The following is a 19838-nucleotide window of genomic DNA, read 5'->3' as shown; positions in this document are numbered from 1 at the left end:
AGCCGGCGCCTCAGCGACCCCTGGAACAACTCAAAGCGGACTAAGGAGTCCATGTTGGGGAACTTGGCGTCGTGACGGGGACCTAGGGACCTGCAGTGGGGCCGCCGCCGGAGCAAGCGCCTCGACCTCGGCCTGAGGTAAACACGGGCCGACCCTGGGGGCGATGGGCTCCGGCAGTTCTCGGGGCGAAGAGGGGGCTGTTACGGGCTGGCGCGGAGCGGAGGAGCGGGTCCGGGGCGACGGGAGGGCGGACAAAGTTTCGGAATCGCGCGCGGCCCAGACGGCGTCCTGCGCTTGGAGGAAAGTTGGAGCTGCCTCTCGAGGCGGGGGAAGCCGCGGCGGGGAGGGCCCCTCTTCCTTCTCGTTACCCCGCGAGGGAGGCCCCGCTCCAGCCGCCGCCGCTTCACTGTCGACACCCCGTTCCATTTCCTCCTTGTGGCCTACCCGGCTCCCGCCGCTTCTGCCGGCGGAGCCTGTCCCCGCCTGGGTGCGGGGTCCGGTTGGGGGGGGGGTGAGGCAAGAGGCTCCACGACCGAGTCGGCGCACATACTCCCCCTCCCTACAGTGGAAACGTGTCTTGCTGGGCTTCCGGGCGCTCCCCGACCCCCGAGTTCCCTTTACTTAGAAGACTTTGCTTTTGTCAATAGTGTCCAAGCTCGCTTGTGAAACCAAACTTTACTACTCCGTGACCTCTCAGTGCGCGAATAGGGAAGAGCCGGCGCTGCTAGGCTTCAGCGTTTACCCCGTCCTGAATTTCAAACTCTTTTCCCACCCCCAATTTTTAAACCCGTTTCCTGGGCTGACAACAAAAGGGCCGGATCTAAACTTAGCTTAATGAGTTACCCTTCCTCACACCTAGGAATTTGGAACTATTAAAGGTACTTCTTAGAGATTGCTGGCCGTCTTTCTACCCACACATGTTTTGAAAAATTGTCTTAAAAGTAAGTGCCTGGTTTAAGTAGTTGATTAAAGTACTAACAGATTCAAATGTTGGATTGTAAAATACCCCCAACATATTTCTATAGAGGATTTCTTACAGCGTCTACGAGTTGAGCGATTGTCATTTAATTTTGGATTGCTTCTAACATCTTTATCATTGAGCTAAGATATTTAAGGAAAACTGATCAAAAAGTTTTTAATGTTTGGCTAATGGACGCTGATGTTAAATATTCCCAGTTTCGGAATTTTCACTGAATTTAGGAAAAAGGTCATTAGTAGATGCCTTTTTCATTTTAAAAGTTAATTTAGGCAAATGACTGCTTACCTCAGCAGAATATTGAAGGCAAAACATTCTTAAATAACTGGTAGTTTTTGTATTTTATTGGTAATTGTATTAAAATTTTGATCAGAAGTCTCTTTCTAGACCATTGCTTTCTCTTTCCTGTTTCTTTGGCAGTTGGCTTAATCGTCTCACTTTTCTGCTGTTGGTTAAGAGCTGCAGTAAAAAGTTCGTAGGATTTTTATATTTGTTGGTTTAATTTGTTTGGCAGATGAAATTTTGAAATTCTTTGGATTTCTTTTGTTTTATACTCTCAAAGATAATCTGAATATACTTTATTGTGTTTATGCAATAGGAGTTTTTAAAATTAGTTATTCTTACTGTAGCTGCACTTTCTTATTACAATATTTTTTGGTGCTTGAAAGTATATTAGTAATAACTCAGTTTTACATTCAGATGGTGACCTTTTTGCCTGAGAATTTGAGTACATTAAAAAAAAAGATTTTGAATACATTTTAAGATTTTGGTAGGATAAGATTTGGATGTTTGCTTACTCCTAGTGTACTCACACTCTGAAAACATTCTTCAGTATGTCAAGGGGTAATAAAACTAGAGGAAAATAGAAAATTGTTCATAAATATGCTGCCTGCCTGAAATGTGTAATGAAGAAAATTTTAAGAGTGATTTTTTTTTTTTTTTTTTTTTGGTATGTCTTTAGGTGGTGGTAGTGGGGTCCATGAGTTAAGATTGAAACTCTTCAGGGGTCACCCAGCTTCCCCATTATTTTTTGGGCACTAGCCTGTGCTTAGGCAATTTTCCTGAAAAGCTGTGTGTTACAGATAGGAGGAAACAGTGCAGTTGCCTGATGTTGTTGATTCACCATCAGAAGCATGTTTTAATAGGAGGAGAGTACAGTATTTGCTACTCACTGACTTAATACTGAACTTGTTGGTACACCAGTGAGAGATGGTTGTAAAACCTAACCAAAGAGAGTGACAGATGTAGAGGTAATAAAAAGTCAGCCTTAGAGTAATCTTCATTGTAACTTACTTCCCTTTAGCAAGCTCTGCCATCATCTACCTTTGCCTTTTAGTGATGTACATTGGGTCTTGACTTACCTTGCCGAGTGAAATAAAGAAGCTTAAAACCTAAATTCTTAGTTATATCCTTCGTCCAAAAGAACAAATTAGTAGCTTTGCACCTTATCTTGCATCTGAGTTGTACTACCTGGTAGTAGCACTGAGTAGAACTCGGAGTTAAAATACCTGCTATTCTCTTAGTATTCCCAAGACTCATTTTGCCTTGTCATTGTCTTTTTTTTTTTTTAAGTTGTGGCTTTGTTAATTCTAGTACTTAGCCACATAAAGTCTTACTATAAAATGTAAAATACCATCATCTCTCACTTGCAAAATAGTTCGCTAAAAAGTCTCACTATGACCTTTGCTTACTTATGTGGTCTTTAACACTCAACTGCCAGAGTGATCCTGATGAAATTTGTCAAACCATGTCATTCTATTCTCAAATGGCTTCCCTTCTCAGTCCTAGTAAAATGCAAGTCTATGGTTTACCAGACTCTGAGTGTTTTGAGTCTCTTCTTCCTCTCTGACTTGATTACCTCACTCTGTTCAACCAACTTCTACTCTGCTACTGAAATTTTGTCTGACTACTCTGTATAAAATAGCAGACCTTCCTCTCACATTTCCTACCACTTTTTAAGCCAGATTTTTTCCATAGTGTTTATCACTTTCTAATATACTGTATAAATTACTATTTTAAGTTTATTGTATTTCTTCTTCACTTTACTGAATTTCTGTGAGAACAGGGTTTGTCAGTTTGGGTCATTGTTTTGTCCCCAAATACCGGAACAATGCCTGATACATAGTAGGTGCTTATATTTAATATTTAATAGATTAACCTGCGTTCAGCCGGAAAGATTAAAACATTAAAAATAGTAATTGTGGTTCGAAACTTTAAACTATGCAAGTCTCAGTCTTTTGCATGAACTACTAAGTTACTTGTATCCATGCTTTATATTCAGTTCAGGGGACATTTTCAAAGGAGAGTATGATAGAATGTGATCTTGAAACTGATTTATCAGGATATAGACAGAAACTAAGGGTAGAGTGGTATAACTGTTTTACTTTTTAAAATATTGTCATTTAGAATACAAATTAGACTTATTTTTGGTAGTTCCAGAAAGCAGAATTATGACTGTGGTAGTGGGTACTGAAAGGAGAAGCAGCAAGAGTGGGTATAGGGAAATTTGTTAAGACTCTTGGAGTAGTAGTCAGAAGAGATGAGGATAGCTTGAATTAGGATGAGAATTGTGGAGGTGGGCAAAAGTGAATGGCATTTGAGATCACCAGGCTTCTGTTGATGGATGGAAAGTGAGGGACATAGAAATTTCAGCCATCAGCTCAGGGAAACAGCTGTGTTGATGGTGATACCACATAAGGACCAGGGTTCTTTTGATTCTGGCATATTGCATTTAAAGTACCTCTGGAACTTTCAGATGGAAATTAGATAATAGGTTCTAAATTTCAGAGGAGGGGTGTGGGCTAGAAATAGAAAATTGGAGTCATTTATATAGATAGTTGCAACTACAGGTGGAATTGCCTAAGGGAGGAAATATAACTAAATGGAATCACAGTGGCCTCTAACATAAAAAAAAGTTTGCTGGAGGAATATAAGCTCCCAAAGAATACTGTGAAGGTCCGATAAGTACGAGTTGAATGTGGTATTACAGAAGCCTAAGAAAGAGAGTATTTCAAGGGGAGGGTAATCAATCAGTAGGGTCAAGTGTTGATGAAACTTGAGTCATGTAAAAGCTTTAAGTTTTTTTTTTTAATTTTTTTTTTTTTTTTTTTTTAAAGATTTATTTTATTTTATTTATTTGACAGAGAGAGATACAGGCAGCGAGAGAGGGAACACAAGCAGGAGGGAGTGGGAGAGGAAGAAGCAGGCTCGTAGCTGAGGAGCCTGATGTGGGGCTCGATCCCACAACGCCGGGATCACGCCCTGAGCCGAAGGCACACGCTTAACCGCTGTGCCACTCAGGCGCCCCTAAGTTTTTTTTTTTTAAGTTTTACTTATTTATTTGAGATAGAGCGTGTGGGTGTGACAGCACAAGTGGGGAGGAGAGGGAGAAGCGGGCAGGGAGCCTGACTCGGGACTCCATCCCAGGACCCTAGGATCTGAGCCAAAGGCAGATGCTTAACCGACTGAGCCACCCAGGCGTCCTAAGATTTTTCTTTTTTTATAGGCGTGGGAGAAGAGGGGGAGAGGGAGAGAGGGAATCTTAAGCAGGCTCCCTGCCTAGCACGGAACCCAACAAGGGGCTCGATCTCACTGCCCTCAGATCACCACGTGAGCCGAAATCAAGAGTCGGGATGCTTAACCGACTGATCAACCCAAGTGCCCCAAGAGCTGAAAAGTTTTTCATTGAATTAAGCAACAAGGAGCTCATTGGCCTTTTGAATAAGCAAGCTAGTAAGCTGCTTCTTTTGAAATTGATGCTCCTGTAATTGCTTAACTAGTTGTAAGAAAACTGAGATCAGGGGTGCCTGGGTGGCACAGCGGTTACGCGTCTGCCTTCGGCTCAGGGCGTGATCCCGGCATTATGGGATCGAGCCCCACATCAGGTTCTTCTGCTGTGAAGCCTGCTTCTTCCTCTCCCACTCCCCCTGCTTGTGTTCCCTCTCTCGCTGGCTGTCTCTATATCTGTCGAATAAATGAATAAAATCTTTAAAAAACAAAAAAACAAAAAAAAAAAGAAAACTGAGATCAAAGATTAAGAAATTATCTGTCCACATTACAGAAGAGACCTAATGTTTGTCAAATATTTGCTATGTGCCAGCCACTCTGTTTCAGACATTTTACATGCATTTTCATTTGACCTTTTCAGCAGCCTTCCAGTGTTGGGTATATTAATCCATTTTACAGAAAGGAGTCTGAGGCTCTAAAGTTAAATGACTTGCTAAGTGTCAGAGCACTTGTTAAGAATATATACGCAAGTCCATCTGACTCTTGGGCGTTTAGTTATTCATTCAGTTGGCCTCCCAAACTCTAGGTCAGTGCTGTCTGGTAGTAGACTTTTCTTTGGTGATTGAAATGCATCTGCGCTACCAATACAGTAGCTGATGTGGTTGTGGAGCATTTGAAATATGGCCAGTGCAACCGAGGAATGGAATAGTCGTTACGGTGCAGATACAGATCAAATGTCATTTAGAATCCCATAAATAATAAAGCAGAGTCTTATAATAAGAAGAGGTGGAAACACATAATCTTCATTTGAAAGGAGTACTGTTTTACTTGTATGCTAGTTTTAGGTGCCGTGAATGAATATTGTAGATAATCTTTTTCTTTTTTTAAAATAATTTTAAACTTCCAGAAAAGTTCCAAGTATAATACAAAGGCCTTTTTCCATTAACTATTTGAGAGTAGGTTGCAGACACAATCCTGCTTAAGTCCCAAGTACAAGTACAGAGAAGTTTTTTTCAAACCCTGAGCCATTTGGGAGTAAGTTGCACCTGCCTTCTCATCGCCCCAAACAAGGATAGCGACTTTCTTTTACATAAATATATTAAAATCAGGAAAGTAAGATCGCTATATTACTACAATTTAACTTTCAGACCTCATTCAGGTTTCGCCAGTTTCCACAGTAATTTCGTTAGTTAGCAAGAGGATCCAGTTCAGATTTCTGTGTTGCATGTAATTGTAATGTCTTTTACACTCCTTCAACCTAGAGTAATCCTTCAGTCTTTTCTTGATTTGCGTGACCTTGACACTTTAAAAAATTGTAGGTTAGTTTTGTTGTTAAATGTCTCTCAGTTTAGAATTTCCTGTTATTTCCTCATGGTTGGATTCAAATTGTGCATTTTTTTTGCAGGAGTGTCTCAGTAATGATGCTGTGTTCTCATTGCATCCTATTGGATGGCATACAATCTCTCTTTGTGCCGTTACTGATGATGTACACTTTGATCACTTGATTAAGGTGAAGTCTCCCAAGCTTCTTCACTAAAGTTTTTTTTCCCCCTCTCTTAGTAACTAATAAGTATTTTGGGGGGAAGTATTTTGATACTTTATAAATAGCCCATTCTTTATCAGATTTGCTATTTATTCTCAAATAGTCCCAGCTTTGACCAATGAAACCCCTTCAAGCTCGTTTCTGTGTTCTTTTGACTTGCTTTGAGCACTTCTTTACTGTTTGACACAAGAAAATGTTCTAGGGTCACCTTGTTCGTACTTTCCCTGCTGTGACCTGGAAGAAACTGTTGTTTCTCTAAGGAGGGATTTCTTTTAGTGCAGAAATGTATTTAGAAAACCGAGATTTGGGTGCTATTTTTATTTCTGTGTATATAAAAAACCATGAGCTCGTACTAATTTTTCTGGTTTCAGTGTTTGTTTTCCAGTGTTTGTTTTCATTTTCTCCCTTTCCAAGTTTATAACTCCCTTCTCTTACAAGGGGAAACCTGACTCCCAATATCCTTAGTGTATTTACTTATGATCGATCACCAGGATGTAGCCAAATTCTTTTTGTCACTATTGCTTCCTCCCCCGTGTTGCATAACATTTCTACTCTTCTTAAGGCTCTGATGGCTTGGGGCCTCACTCTAGGCCCCTCAGATATCTCATATTGAGGATCTCACCATTCTGCTTGAGTTCCAGTACCTCACCCTGGGCTCCCTCACCTTCATGTGGACACCTGGTGTTAACTTGGGCTCCAACACCTCCAGGCAGAATACCACCATATAGACATGTTTTCTTAAAGATTATACTCATTTGTTTTTATAAAAGATTGTCACACCAAAACTTGTAGTGAAAATTATGATCAAATATGTTCTCAACTTTTATTTATTTATTTATTTTTAAAGATTTTATTTATTTATTTGACACGCTCATAGCAGACGAGCCTGATGTGGGGCTTGATCCCAGAACGCTGGGATCACGCCCTGAGCTGAAGGCAGACGCTTAACCGCTGTGCCACCCAGGCTCCCCTGTTCTTAACTTTTAAATCCTCTTTAGACTCTGACATCTCTGTTAGTGGTAACACTAATCTTCATCCTCATTTTCTCTTTTACCCAGGAGTTCTCAGATGTACTTTCAGGAGAATCTTTTTAATATAATTTTGACAGGTAAAAATTTATTCTTTGGAGTCAGAGCTAGCTTTGCATTCTAGTTGTCACAGATAGTGATTGTCATCTTTTATTGGTGACTTAATATAATCAGTGCCATCACCTATTTTAATTTTTAAGGAATACTTACCTGAGTACAGTGGTAATAGCCGCTAACTCCAGTCTTTTTTTGTTTCGCACCTTTAAGTTAACTCTGTTTAGCGATTTTGAAACCTTCTTAATGCAGTATTACTAGTGTTCAGTATTGGTGGTATTTTAATTTTTTAAAATGTTCTGTAGTATGGGATCTTGAGGATTAAATGTGCAAAGGCATGTCAGAGTTTATTGCCTGATAGAAGGTAGGCATTTCCCCTACCCATAATCTTCTGCTATAGGTTTATTGATATCTGTGTCTGTTAGGTCTGGGAAAGAAACATGGCCTTTGCCCTTGAGGGGCGTAGTTGTAATCAGGTCTTCTTTATTGCTCCCCAGTGTTCTTCCATTTTTTCCTAATTAGTTTTCCATACTTTCGTCTCTTTCTCCACTTTCTGCTGCTGCTTTGTTTTCAAAACCCCCAGTTTAAACATGTCAGAATAGATAAATGGGATCGAGGTGGACTTTTCCCTAGTGATTTTCTACTTTTTACAAAGCACTATTTAAGTCCTACCTTGGACTTAAACTTTAAGTCCCTTTACATTCTGGCCCATAATTACACCTTTACCCTTATCTCCTATTGCTGTTCTAAATGAATTCTTTCTGACTAAATTAGTCCTGAAAAAGACCTGTAGTTCACATTTGGCACTTAGCATATGCTATCTTGTTCATCTTTTTTATGCTACTTCTCCAACTCTACTTTTTGCAGCAGGAAAGATTATAGTATCTTAATCTGTCTTCATATTGCAAGCCAGTCTCAATACCCTGGCCAAAGTTCAGTAGCTTAAAGTAAGTGAAAACATAAATATAAATATTAAAGAGAGCAGCCACAGCAACACTGCTTTGAAAATTCTCTGGGATCAGTGAAACAGCTTACAAATGATAAATGATCTGTTAAGGTAAATATACTTGTAACACTATTTTGTGTGCCTACATGGCCTGTCAAGAAAACTGTTTCTTTAAATTATTGTTCTAATGGGGAATAAATATTAATAACTTAAAAAATTTGTAAGCTATCATTCACTTGAAAACCTTAACATAGAAGAGCCTTCAGATAAGACAGCTTTAATGCATTAAGGCCGTATTTCTTTAGGAACTGTTGTACGTGTTTGGTCACTTAGACATCAGCATGAGTAATATGAGAGAGATGCATGAAACGGAAAATAGCTTTATTGTTTCAAAACTGCTACAGAAGTAGATAAAACTAATAAAACTAAGTGAAGGAGAAACAAATCCAGTCAGACCCTTAAAGAGAAGTTAAAAATGTATTTTATATTAATAACTTTCTTTGACTACTATTTTCATGGCATATCTTTTTCTATACTTTCATTTTAACCTATGTCTTTTTTTTTTTTTTTTTTTTTTTTTTTTTTTTAAAATTTTTTTTTTTTTTANGCCTGATGTGGGACTCAATCCCATAACGCCGGGATCACGCCCTGAGCCGAAGGCAGACGCCCAACCGCTGTGGCCACCCAGGCGCCCCTAACCTATGTCTTTATATTTAAAGTGAGTTTCTTAAAAAGCAGAACCAGACATATAAATACAGAGAACAAACTGATAGTTGCCAGAGGGAAGGGGAGATGGGAGGCTGAGCAAAATGAATAAAAGGGAATGGGAAATACAGACTTCCAGTTATGTAATGAATAAATCGCAGGAATAAAAGGCACAACAGAGAATATAGTCTTAATATTGTAAAAGCATTGTATGGTGACAGATGGTAGTTACACTTGTGGTGAGCGTAGCATAACATAGAAGTTGAATCACTATGTTGTACACCTGAAACTAATGTAACATTGTGTGATAACTATACACAAAAAAAATTTTTTTTTTAAATTGAGTTTCTTGTAGGCAGTATGTAATCCAGTGTTTTTGTAAAATCTAATCTGACAGTCTGCCTAGTAATTATGTTTAGGTTATTTATATGTAATTATTAATATGATAGACTATTTTGTTTCCCATTTCCTGCCCTTTCTTCGATTATGTGACTATACTGAATATTCTACTTTAAATTTATCTGTTGACTTTTTGACTATATCTCTTTGAATTATGTCTTAGTGGTTGCTTTAGGTCTACTCTTGACAACTAGAAATGTGTCTGCTTTGATTGAGATACGCTATAAATGTAAAATACACACCAGATTTCAAAGACTTACTACCACAAAAAGAATATAAAATGTCTCATTTAATAAGTTTTTTACTGGTTAGTATTTGGATATATGGGTTAATAAAATATAGATTGATTTTATTTTAACTTTTAAAATATGGCTACTGAAAATTTAAAATTATATATGTGGCTCACATTATATTTTTATTGGACACTGCTGCTCTGGGACTTATTTATATACCGAAACATTAACAATCTATTTAGAGTTAAAATTTAGCACTTGAAGTGACTGTACAAGTGAAACAACTCCTCCAGTGACCTTTATGTTAAAGTTGTTTCATGCATTACATGTATATGGAATGAAAACCCCACTAGACAGTCATACAGTTTTTGCTTACAGTAATCATATTTTTTAAAGAACTTAGGAGAAAAATAGTGTCTTATCTATATGTAGCTTTTGACTGCTTTTCTTCTTGTTAATGGAATTTCAGGTTTCTCTCGTATCATTTCTCCTCAGCTTAGAGAACTTCCTTTAGCATGTCTTTTAAGGGGACCTTGCTGGTGATAAATTCTCTTTGTTATCTTAATTGAAAATGCCTTTTCCACTTTCATTTCTGGTGGATTTCTTTACCAGATACAAAATTCTGGGTTGACAGTTTTTTTCTTTAGCACTGAAGATGTCCTGCCTTCTTGGATCCCGTTGTTTCTGATGAGAAGTTTGCAGTAATTTGAATCATTAATTTCATCTGTATGTTGTGTTTCTCTATTTAAAGATTTCTTTTCCTTCACCTTTGCTTTTTTTGTGGTTGATTATGATTTGCCTGGGCATGTTTCTCTTTCTTTTGAGTTAATCTTATTTGGTATATCCTGAAATTTGTGAATTTTTAAATTTGGGAAGGTTTTGGAAATGATTTCTTCAACTTTTTTTTTTTTTTTTAATGTACCAGTCTCTTTTTCTTATTTTTCTGGAACACAGATGACTTAAATAGAACTTTGGATGTTGTCCACAGGACCCAGAGATTCTTCATTTTCTTTCAGTCTTTCACTTCTCTGTTCTTCAGATTAGATCATTTCTTTTGATGTATCCTCACATTTACTGACTCATTCCTTTGTATTTCCAGTCTGTTGTTGAAATCTTGTTTCAGATACTGTATTTTTCAGTTCTAAAATTTCCATTTGTTTCCCTGTTTTTTATAGCCACTATTTCTCTCCTGAGAACCTCTGCCTTTCCATTAATTTCCTTTAATATATAGTGACCCAGATTAATATTTGTTTTCTTTTCTGTCAAAGGGCTAGTTGAGTTCCGATCCTGATGCTTAGAATTGGCTTTGTGACCTTAGACAATTTACTTAATTTCATTGTATATAGGATGGAGAGATGTTTTCACAAAATTCTATAAAAGTTTAATGAGATAACTTAGGAAATGTCAGAAAGTAATATCTAGAAATAGTATGGAATGCATACCCAAAAGTCCAGCTCTTCAGGCATTTGGAGCATTTATAATAAGATTACATTTACTAAAGAATCCCAATATCTGTCCATGCCTGATGTTAATGTAGAAGAGTGTTCTTTATTTTTCCTTTTTAAAGTAATTTTTCATAACAAGTGATAACATATTTCCAGATTAGAATAGTAGTGTTTTACAGAAGTAGGATTGTGAAATGTCTTTTTAAGTTATATGTGAAATATTCATTTAAAAATATATTGATTATATACTTAGGTAACATAAAATTGTTTTTATCTGAGGTAACTACCTAGGTGAGTTTAAGAAATTCAGATAATAGGCAAAACTGGAGTAGAGAGAGCGTGAATATCGTGCTCACTACACAAAACAATTGCTTTTTTCTTTTCAGTACTAGTTTCACTATAGCAATTTGTACCCATTTACAAAGGATTAGAGAATGATGACATTTCTTGAGGAACCGAAGAGTGACCTTTCGCATCTGTGCAAAAAGACTAATTTCCGAAGTTGAAACTCTGTAATTAAGGTTTTTAAAATCTTGTTTAAACAGAACAAAGCAGTATTTCAGAAGCAGTGTTTTGAAGATTGTTCTTTTTTTCCCTGTTATAAGTGAAATCCATTTCCATTCCAATGTAACAGGCATTTGTATGTGGTCATTTACTGTTATTAATTCCTCTTTAATCCTTAGGATTTGTTTGTTTAGTTGCAGGTATTTCCTGTGCTATATATGTGTTTGGGAGAGATGGGTGGGCCGGGATTGCCAGTTCAGGTTGGGCATCTTTCTAAGGTAGAACGAAGATTAAATTAAAGATATAATTGACAGTTTTTCTGTTTTGGATTAGAAAAAAAGATGAAAAGATAACCAGTTCCTCTACTTCCATACTTCTATCCAGGACTACTTTTTTCTCTTGGCTGTTCTGCTTGCCAGGTAAGAGGGTATGGTGCTATTGATCCCAAGGGCTCCTAGTCCTCTTGGGAAGTTTGGTTGTGAGATGAGTCTCTACCACCTCACTGTTCTTTTGGTTTTTTTGTCTTTAATGGGCGTAACGCTTAATCTTCTGAATGTAAAGTCTGCTTTTCCACATTTGTAACTTTTCCCTTCAAGGGACCTATAATAGGCATTGAGGAATTGCTGATGGAAAGAAACCAAAAAAGTAAGAGCTTTAGGTTTTCCTTTACCATTTGAATTAGTTATGTCATCTTGTTTTAGTAAATAGGGATGAGAAAATGGAAATGAGAATTTTGAAGACAAGGGAAGATTGCACAATCAGCTTCTCCTTTCTCTTCCCTCCACCATACCTTAAGCAGGGGCTGTGGGGTTATTCTATAAACATAATAATATATATCTATATATTGAAATATATATATGAATATATATTGAAATTATTGGAGAACATATAACATGATACTGCTTTATAATGTTTTTTATTTGGAGAGATAGTGGAAGCCTTTCATATGATTTCCTTATCAAACTCTTAATGATGAAGTAGCCCGGCACATAAAAGGCACTCATTTTTCTTTTTTAAAAGAAAAGTATTGCATTGTAGATATATTCTTCTCATAGAGTGGACACCTGTTATATAAGAGTGTAACCCAGGGGCGCCTTGGTGGCTCAGTTGGTTGAGTGTCCGACTCTTGGTTTCAGCTTAGGTCATGATCTTGTAGTTGTGGAATCGAGCCCTGGGTCAGGCTCCATGCTCAGTGTGGAGTCTGCTTGAGATTCTTTCCCCCTTCCTCTCCCTCTCTCTCTGCTCCTCCCTCTGCTTGCTCACGTGCACACTCTCTCTCAAATAAATAAATAAATAAATAAATAAATAAATAAAAATCTGGGGCACCTGGGTGGCACAGCGGTTAAGCGTCTGCCTTCGGCTCAGGGCGTGATCCCGGCGTTGTGGGATCGCCCCACATCAGGCTCTTCCGCTAGGAGCCTGCTTCTTCCTCTCCCACTCCCCCTGCTTGTGTTCCCTCTCTCGCTAGCTGTCTCTATCTCTGTCGAATAAATAAATAAAATCTTTAAAAAAAAAAAAATCTTAAGGAAAAAAAAAGTATCACCCAGTTGGGAGTTAGCTGTAGTGCCTCTCTTCCCCCAAACAGTGAAAAACGGGTCTGCTCCATACCATTACTAGGGTCTTGGAACTGATTTATTTCTATAACACTGCCTTAGAATCTAGTGGCGTTATGAAGTTGTGCCTGTTGCTTTTAATCTCTTTTTCTCCATGGTCTATGGAATACATGACCTTTCAGTGTTACAGAAATACAGGAACCAGAAATAGAAAATTCAGTTACCTCCTCTCAAGCTCATCAGTGGCGATGTAATATGGGTGACCTCTATGTGTTGGCAATAGTATAGAGCCACTGGAAGGACTGAGACCATGAAGTTGTCCGTGAAAAAGTACCTTTGTTGAAAACATTAACAATTTATGTTCTAGCCCCAAATTACTTTACATGTTAGTCTGTACTTATAAAACATTTTAAATTTTACTAACATAATGCTAAAATTGACCTTTTTTGGTTGTGTAGTTCTGTGAATATTAATACACGTGTAGATTTACCATCACCAGAGTCAGGATTCAGAATTTTGTTCCATTACCTCCAAAAGCTCCGTCATGCTATCTTTGTAGTTAAACCTTACCTAAACCCAGGTTATAATTGATCAAAGAATTCTTTGTCATTACAGCTTTGACCTTTTGAGAATGTCATATAAATGCAGTTGTGTAGTATGTAACCTTTTGACACTGGCTTCTTTGAGTATATTGCCTTTAAGATTCATTCAAGTTGTTGAGTGAACCACTGGTGCATTCCTTTTTTTTTTTTTTTTTGGCTGAGTATTATTCCATTGTATGGCTGAATGTATCATAGTTTATTTTTATTGAATCTAGTATATCAGTTTGTTCTTTTCTTGTACTATCTTTGTCTGGTTTTGCTATCAGGATAATGCTGGACTCATAAAATGAATTGGGAAGTATTTATCTTCCATTTTCTGGAGGAGATTGTGTTGAACTGGTGTTACTTCTTTAAATGTTTAGTAAAATTCAGCAGGGAAGTTATCTGGGCCTGGAGGTTTCTTTTTTTGGAATACTACAGATTTAATTTCTTTAAACAGTACTAGGGCTTTTTCAGTGCTATTTGCTAGAGGTTTAAATTTTATTGATTGATTCTTTTCAATGAACAGGCTTTTGGTTTCATTGATTTTTCTGTTTTCGATTTCATTGATTTCTGCTCTCTTTATTTCTTTCCCTCTGCCTGTTTTATATATCTTTTTCTTTTATTAGTTTTTTAGCATAGAAATTTAGATCACTGATTTGAGACCTTTTCTGATGTAAATGCTTTGATGCAGTCATGCTTTCCCTACATCTCACATATTATAATTATTGATATATTTGGATTTAGTTCTACTATTTTATTTTTTTATTTTTTAGAGAGAGAGAGTACACATGTGCGAGGGGGGTGTGAAGCAGAGGGTGAGGGAGAGAATTTTAAGCAGGCTCTGTGCCCTTGGCAAGGGGCTCGATCTTACCACCATGAGATCAGGACTTGAGCTGAAATCAAGAGTCAGATGCCCAACTGACTGAGCCACCCAGGCGCCCCCCATTTAATTTTTTTGTTTACCTTTTTGTTCTTACATAACCTCTTTCTTTGGGTTATTTGAACATTTTTTAATATTCCATTTTAGTTTATTGTGTTTCTGCCTATATATCATTTTTTTAGTGATTGCTCTAAGGATTATAATACATACATTTATATTTTCACAGTTTCCTTAGAATCACTATTTTATCAGTTTAAGTGAAATACAGAAACCTTATCATGATGTAGGTCCCTTTTGTAATTGTCTTGTGTTTCATCTACAGGTATTGGAAATCTTATTAGAACGTTTTGCAATACTTGCTTTTCATTGCCATACATATTTTAAAGAATTCAAGAGAAGGGTAGTTAATTATATTTATCCAGGTATTTATCATTTCTGTTGCTCTTCATCTTCACAAATTTGACTGTGATGTGTCTAGGCATGGATTTCATTAACCTGTTTGGGGTTTGTGAGCCTCTCGAATTTAGAGGCTTATATCTTCCACCAAATTTGGGAGTTTCTGGCCATTATTTCTCTTCATCCTTCTTTTTCCAGAATGTGAAAGAGAACTCATTCTCTTTTCCTTGGGGTCTTGACTTGAATTGAATGTTAGGGTTTTGATGTTGTCCTACAGTTCCCTAAGGCACTAATATTTTTTTCAATATTTTTTCTGTTGCTCATATTGGATAATTTCTGTTTATCAGTCTTTAAGTTCACTGACTTTCCATTCTGCTATTGAGTCTGTCCAGTGTATTTTCTGTTTCAGTTATTGCATTTTTCAGTTCTAAAATTTCCATCTGATGGTTCTTTATATCTTGTGGGTTGTTTGCTTTTGCTGTGACTTTCCAGTTTTCCATTTGTTTCAAGAGTATTTGCTCTTACTTGTGGACTATTTTTTTTTTTTTAACCTGCTTTAAAGTCTTTGTCAGATAATTTCACCCAGTGCTCTAATATCTGTGTTATCTTGGTGGTGTTTTCTGTTGGTTCTCTTTTCCCACAGGAGTTTGAGATTTTTTTGTTCTCTCTGCCAAGTAATTTTGGGTTGCGTTTTGAAGATTTTGAACATTATGACATGAATCATATTGTCTTGCTTAAATGCTATGGAGAATGTAGATGTTTTTAATTGGGGAAGCAGTTGATTCAGTTAGGTTTTAGGCCACAATTCCAGCCAGCTTTCTTCAGGCTGTAGTTTTAACCTCAGTTCTGTTTTCAAAACCTTTGTAGTACATTTGGATTTTTCCCATAATGTGTATTACCCAGTAGCCAATCTGTGACTTGCATGGGGGTTTATCCTATATTTTAGTCTTCAGAGTCTGTGGTTTGCTGCTTAACGTTAAACCTGTAGATGTACAGCGCAGGGGTGAGCTAGGAGTTTATAAACAGCTCTTCACCTTCTATTATGCTCATGGTGTTTTCTAGATCCCTGGGACACCCCCCCTTCTGTCCTTTGGCTGGAAACCCCAGTCTTCATTTCATTTATTCCACTGTGGTGCGTGTTTTCTACAATTGCTCGAGGCAAGTGACAGGAAGACAAGAGAAAAATTGAGATTAGTCCAGTTTCTTCAGTCAGTGAGGATGGTACCTTTCCCTCAGAGTTTTAGGCTCCTGCTGGCTCTGCTGCTGCCACTGTTGCAGCTGTCACCACAGGATTGCTTGGGAATTGGGTCATGGGGAATGAGGAACAGAAAAAAGAAGAGATTTCCCTTACTCCTTCTAAGCAATTAGGAGACCCCTTTTCCACTCCTTGGACAGAGATAGAGGGCTTTTCCTAGAGCTTTCTCTCTCTCTGCTGTCCCCAACAGCCACTTTTTGGGTTTCAGGTTCCATTAAGCCCAGGCTGGAGGCAAAACTGGATGGAAAAATTACAAGCTCACTACCAGCCTGATAATATATCAGATTCTGGGCTCTTCCCCAATCCACCTGCTGTTATTTACTTTCAGAATTTCAGTTTACCTGCTCCATTTATTCTGTCTGGGTTTTATAGTTTTAGTCAGTGAGATTAACAAGGTGGAATGTGCTTAGTACATTTTACCCAGAACCAGAACTCCCCAGTTTACTTATTACCAGTATTAGAATGTAATGGGAACTTGAATCTCCTTATTTCATTTAAATATGGTTTGTCAATTACATTTTTTTTAACGTGTGTGATCCTGTATGTAACAGTACAAGCCATATTGAGGAGATGATGCTACATTAAATGTAAAAGGAAATAGGAAAATTAATTTCTCTTTTAGAGCATAGTCTCCATGAAATCTAGTTTTCCGTAATTATATTACATTTGAAAAACCTTTTTCCTATTTTCAGTTTAATCTGTGTTTTCTGCCTGAGGATTTCCAGTTCTCTTCACTTTGGAAATATTTTATTTTTCATTCATTCTAACCTTTTAAAAATGATTTGCTTCAGGGGTGCCTGGGTGCTCAGTTGGTTAAGTGTCTCCCTTTGGCTCAGCTCATGATCTCAGAGTCCTGGGATTGAGCCCTGCGTTGGGCTCCCTACTCAGTAGGGAGTCTGCTTCTTGTTTTTACTCTGCCCCTCCTGCTCTCATGTTTGCACACATTTTTTCTCAAATAAATGAAATCTTTTAAAAAAATAATTTGCTTCAATAATTAGGTTATTAGTCATTGTAGAGCTCAGTATGAGGTGATATGCTTCATATTAGTGAAATCTTGGGTCTCACATGATGTTGCAGACGCTGCACAAGAGTTTTAGAGACATTCCGAAGTATATCTTCACTTTCTAGATTGATACGGGAAGCTGATTTTATTGTGAGACTGATAAGTGTAGATCACTTCATCTTTATTTTCAATTTACTTGGTAAACAAGATACAAGATTATTTGGTCATCAGTGAATGGTGCTTGGAAAGCATGTTATTTTCTGGGTATAGGCCCAGAATGAAGGAGTTGAATATGAAAGATTCCTAGAAATTCCTATTGTTGATCAGCTGCTGACAAGCAGCCAGATCACTGAAAATCTTATCAAAAACGAATTAGAAAGTATTTCCAGGGACTGATGTGCAATAGTAACTGAAAGAAGAGCATATGTCTTATCTGTTCAGGCTGTTACAACAAAATACCACAAACCAGGTGGCTTATAAGCAATAGAAATTTATTTCTCAGAGTTCTGGTGACTGGATGGTTGGGTGAGGGCCCTCTTCGAGGTCACAGACTTTCCCTCACATCCGCATGTGGTGGAAGGGGCTTGGGATCTCTCTGTAGCCTCTTTTATAAGGCACTAATCCCATTCATGAGGGTTCTATTTTTATGATTTATGATTTTAAAAAAAGACCTATTAGTTATTAAAACAATTTTTTTTTAAGTAGGCTTCACCCAATGGGGCTTGAACTCACCACCGTGAGATTAAGACCTGAGCTGAGATCACTTAACCGAGTAAGCCACCCAGGCGCCCCGATTATTTATTTTTTTTCCCCTAAAGATTTTATTTATTTATTTGACAGAGAGAGAGAGAGAGCACAAGCAGGGGGAGCAGCAGAAGGAGAGGTAGCCCAATGTGGGGCTAGATCCCAGGACCATGCTTAATCGACTGAGCCACCCAGGTGCCCTTCCCCGATTATTTTTTTTAAATGTATGGTGTTCAGTCAGGCAATTAATATACTCAGATAATTGTGTGAAATGTACCATTTTATAATATTTGTAGAAAGAGAAAATATACTTCTCTTTTACCGGTGTGTATGTCCAGCCATTATCTGAAAACCTTTTTTGGAGGTTAAGCCTTTATGGTGTCGGGTCGGGCACAGTGTTATCTTTTATGTTTGCCCAATGGTCATTTCCCTGTAGGAAGTCTAACATAGCAAGCACATCAACTTAGCTATGTGCTCTGATTTGCACATATCCTTCCTTTGTTTTGAAAGTTAAAATTCTCACTATCATGTTTAAATTGGTAATTCCAGTTCTGAGTCCTTTAAAGATGGAAATGCTACAGTGCTACAGAATGGTCAGTGGGTTAGAAAAATACATTTTTGATCTATTGGGTCTCAGTTGGGAAGGCTTTTTTTTTTTTTAAACAAATGTACGTATGTTGCAAGGATTTGGTGCTTATTATGTGCTCCTGTTACATCTTGTGCTTACCCCCATTACAGCACCTGCTGTACTGTACTGTATTGTAATTGTTGATTTTTTATTTTGTTTTTGTCAGGTGTATCAGGCATAAGGCCTAATGGTACCTAGAAAATAGGGGCACTGGCTAAATATTTATTGAATGAATAAATACAGACAGGCTGTAGCAGGGTGGGGAGTCTGGTATAGGGCCTATTTGAAAAAAGAGGGAAAAAAAGAAAAATGACTATTGGTTAAGCATACTTAAGTTCTGGAGTTCAGGAAATAATTTAAATTCTAGTAGTTGTTGAATTTCTGTATCTTTTTCTAACTTGACTTCTTAGGTGATATGATTAGTCTGTTTATTGGGGTAGATTTTTTCTAATGCTCCGTTACTTTGTTTTCAGTTGGTTTTTTCTTATATGCTGAAATGTGACTTCTTGTGCTTCTCTGACTAAACAAATGTTTTCATTATTGCTTTCCTCCATTACCTGTGTGTATCTTCATATTTGAAGGCATATACTTAACTGTGTCAAAATGTCTCATATTCTAAATAAATTGTATTCACTATTCAGGACCCTCTGGAATAAATCATTCTTTATATTTTCTTGTTCTCTTTTATTCTGAACCCAAGATAAATAGGGTAGCAGCTGGGTGAAAGTCACGTAATATAGGACTAATTTTCATAATTCCCTCCCCAGAATAGTTTGATGGAAAACTGATTACGTGACTGTTCCACCTGAAGAGTCTTAAAGGTAAGAGGGCTTGTGAATATTTTATACTTACGAAAAACTTAAAATGACACTCGTAGGTACTACCTTGGAAATTATGGTTATAGCTTCACTTAACTATGACCTCTTTTTTTTTGCTGGAGTTGCCATGTTAAAACCATTTAGTGTTTTATCTCCTATACCTATATAAAGTAGAAAATAGGATGCAAAAATCCTAGGACTATTTTTTTTTTTTTGAGTCCTAGATTTTGTCTTGCTTCAACATTTTTGTTTCCAGATAAATAGGAATCTTGATAAATACTACCTGTGTAGAATAAAGAACATATTTATCCTTATGTAAGATCTGTTTGAAAAGCTGTTTGACAGTTTAAATTTTGTGAACTCTTTCTTCCTTACATTCTTTCTGTATGTGGATATTCTTTGAAATATAGGAATTTTT

At 37.4% G+C, this 19838-nt stretch overlaps 1 protein-coding gene across 3 annotated transcripts in view; it reads left to right on the top strand.

Moving 5' to 3' along the window:
• Nucleotides 1-19838, top strand: part of SCAF11 (SR-related CTD associated factor 11) — a 78229-nt gene continuing 58391 nt past the window's right edge. For 2 of the 3 annotated variants that reach the window (XM_034644961.1, XM_034644959.1), the window contains exons 1-2: nucleotides 1-137; nucleotides 19370-19423. The gene's annotated coding sequence lies outside the window, so the exon portion shown is untranslated. The remainder of the gene's footprint in view (nucleotides 138-19369; nucleotides 19424-19838) is intronic. The other variant, XM_034644960.1, reaches the window with a different exon arrangement.

The sequence above is a fragment of the Ailuropoda melanoleuca genome, chromosome 16 (assembly GCF_002007445.2).
Source record: "Ailuropoda melanoleuca isolate Jingjing chromosome 16, ASM200744v2, whole genome shotgun sequence".
NCBI lineage: Eukaryota > Metazoa > Chordata > Mammalia > Carnivora > Ursidae > Ailuropoda > Ailuropoda melanoleuca.
The sequence above is the reverse complement of the archived record's forward strand: the minus strand, read 5'-3'. Positions and strand labels throughout refer to the sequence as shown.